Genomic DNA, 3,721 nt, shown 5'->3' on the forward strand with positions numbered 1-3,721 from the left:
TCATTATTTCTAAAAGACAAGCAAACATAATATGTATAAACAGAATTTAAATAATAATTAAAGGCTGCTCACACACAACGGTATAATATTGCTGATATAGGGCGTGGCCATTTGCAACCTGTGACGTTGGTCAACCTGTTGCACTCACAATCTCATGTGTGTTTGTGTTGAATCAACGTGGGTTGGACATTCAACATTCATTCTATGTGGAGCGCCTCTGCTCTCTTAAAGAGACACAGGGTGGAAATAATCTCCTCGCTCTTGCACATGCCGACATCATTTGTGCATGCCTAGTCACACCAAGCAGATCTAGCAATATTCAGACTTGCCTGCAGTTTAAGCTTGCAGGACATGGCCCAGTAACCTACTTCCCCCACAAAATGCTCTGTAACATCGGAGACAAAGTTGTGTGTCATCAGTTAACAAATCTTCAACGTAGGACTTATTAGAGCGAAGAGACGAAAAAAAAGAAAATAAGCATAAATAGCACTGCTGACGGAAAATCCCAAAACAACAATGATCACAATAAGTTCTCTGTCCACCAGTCTCTTGCTCCGTTTACTCTTAAAGGTGACACGCAACGTTGTAAACTGATAATATATGTATATATATGTTTAAAGGTACAGGAGACACAGAAATAGTGACTAAAAGAAAGGAAATAGCACAAAGTGGAGAAGCTGAACGGATGAACTGTCAAAAGGTGTTAATACTATTTGGCAAGCTAACTGCAAAAAGGATTGTCATAATTTTGACATGCTAAGCCACCGTAACGGGATTATAGGTTATGATTACAAGTTAATAAGTGCTAGTTATAAAAACATTTCTTAAAATGATGACAAGTCGTCCCTGGATAGATAGACTATGATATTCCCTGCATTGTAATAATATAATAGTTTTATTGCCTAGTGCAAAAACTGTCAGCATTACTGAGTGGCACCAGGACAATGCCCTGGGGGTTCCCCCTTCCTCTGTGTACATCCCATCACTTTAGGGTCCATGTATCAGGTGAACAGCACTATAGACTAACAATGCAACCTGATACCCTCAAACAATTGTTCTGAGGTTCTTGGCTAACACACACCACACAACACCCAGTGGAGAATAGTAACATAACTCACTGATAGCGAAACACTGACCTTGTTGGAATATTTTCCCTTGGCTCAACAAATATAAAAACTAAGGCAATATTGACATACATAATTTTGCTGTATTGCCCAACCTGTATATGTACCCCCGTATGTATTATTGTTATTTTCACAAGTGATAAATACAGTGATTGCTGCGAGAACAGCTGCCATGAAGGGACATAGTTGACTCCTGATCTCTGTTTTCTGTTTGGGCAGCCTGTTTCCCCAAATGCACTCATCTATCTAGCCCACGGTGTAAATTAGGGTGGTCAGATTTAGTGACCAGAAAGCAACTGAAGCAAGAGGACGGTATCAGGAGCCATAAGGCCGGCCCAAATGTTACAGAACGCTCTAAAAAAGGAGCATACGATGCAGTGAACATCCCGGCTCAGTCAGTCATGGAACAGCCTATCCCTTCCCACTCAGCTGTCAGCACACATCCTCATCACTATTCATGTCTGCTGGGCCAAGCTCAGCACTGACGCAGCAAGCTGGCAAAATGGTTCAAGCCTCACTGAGAGTATACTTGGATGAAGATGAGGAACAGTTATTTGGATACTGCCGTGATTTGCACAATGGTTTCTTTCAACTTGGGCGTTTTTTGGGGTGGGGGGGGATCTGGTCCTCTTAACAAAGTGGCCATGGAGATGAGGGAGAGATGAACTTTGCCTTCCCTAACTATTTTTCCTTTATTTTTCCAATCACACCAAGCAGCCTCACTTATCCATGTCTTCACCAACCCTCTCCATCACCATTCTAAATGCCATTGACTTACAGCTAAATCTCCTCTGATCACAATCTGTTATACTTTTTCAAATATAATAAGGTGTGAGCCCCAAACCAACAGCTGGTGTCCAGGTGGCTATGCCAACTCATACACAGCTTCTTATTAGGTACTTAAACATAGTTTCATATTATTGGGCTCCGTCCCACAACATGAATACGAGATCAAACGTCATTATCTTCCAAAACAAACAAAAATGTTCTGAATTTAAAACGGCATGGAGGTAATGTCTCTGCTAAAACGTGAAAAAGCACTACATTTGGGAAAAACAAGTTTAAAGTATGAAAAAGCATATCGAGCTTATTACAGACACGCAGACAGAGTTTCATCTCGTACATTTTCAACGACTTTTCTGACCTAACGTCAAGCGGCGGATCCGTAATAACAGCCGTGACGTTACATGGCATCACGCTCGCGCTTAACCACGCGCGGCGGGAGACTCACCTTTAATCTGCGGGATGGGGGGGGGGGGCGGTTCAGGCGCAACCGCAAATGAAAACCCGCGGGAGAGCGACCAACATAAAACAACGATGTCCTACATTCGCCAAAAAGTTTCGCCGGGGGGCGCACCGCCGGTGGGTGTGTTCGGGGCTCTCGAGACTCCTGAACCCACGCGCGCGCGCGCACACACACACCACTTCACACTTTGTAGTCCAAGCGGGTCCACCGATTAAAGCTGAGTGAAGAGGTCTTTCTGCAGCCAGAGTTGGTCCACAGGAGTCCCGCCCCCTGCACTGTACACGGTAAATTTATATTATGTATATGCAGCCGTTTGTGGGAAGAGTGATTGGTGGCTTTTAAAGATACTCTTTAAATAAATAGATAATGTCAGACGAATGTGGCTGCACTCTTAAAGAGCCGTTAAATGTATTCGTGCAGATTAATAAAAACCCTGAATACTGGTATTCCATATTTGTACAGTCCATGTGCTTGGTGTGAGTCATGCCTTCTGCTCTCTGAGTCAGGCTTTCAAAAAGCTATTATATAGCCAATCCTTGCATATTAGTCTACAGGGCCAGTACTGAAACTGCAAGAAAAAAGCAATTGTGAGAGGAATCGGTCCTCTGGGTTTCACACACTGTAGCGACAGCCTGATGTTAAATCAGTGCAAATAAGTGCTGTCAAAGCGCCTCTGACACCCAGAGTCTTTAACAGGCCGTTACGGATTTGCTTTTATAAACTGTGGCAAAAATGAACGACACCAGGCATCCATCGGTACCATATACGGCTGATCAAAGCTTTAGATAGGCGTCTTAGGCCTCTCCAAAGGGTCCCTTGACCTCTGACTTTAAGGAAAACCATCTTCAACACCTCCTTGGTGACATGCCACGTCCCAGCCTGCTTCAAGGCCTCCACCATCATCCCTGTTCCCAAGAAGCCCAGGATCACAGGACTGAATGACTACAGGCCCGTCGCCCTGACCTCTGTAGTCATGAAGTCCTTTGAACGGCTAGTCCTGTCCCGCCTAAAGTCCCTCACCGACCCCCTCCTGGACCCCCTGCAGTTCGCCTACAGAGCCAACAGGTCTGTAGGCGATGCTGTCAACATGGCCCTCCACTTCATCCTCCAGCATCTGGACTCCCCAGGAACCTACGCCAGGATCCTGTTTGTGGACTTCAGCTCTGCCTTCAACATCATCATCCCGTCTCTGCTGCAGGACAAACTCTCTCAGCTGCACGTGCCCGACTCCACCTGCAGGTGGATCACTGACTTCCTGTCCGACAGGAAGTAGCACGTGAAGCTGGGGAAACACGTCTCTGCCTCTCGGTCCATCAGCACCGGAAAGCACAATTTCTATGTATGTCTAACA

This window comes from Pungitius pungitius, chromosome 16, assembly GCF_949316345.1.
Source record: "Pungitius pungitius chromosome 16, fPunPun2.1, whole genome shotgun sequence".
Taxonomy (NCBI): Eukaryota; Metazoa; Chordata; class Actinopteri; order Perciformes; family Gasterosteidae; genus Pungitius; species Pungitius pungitius.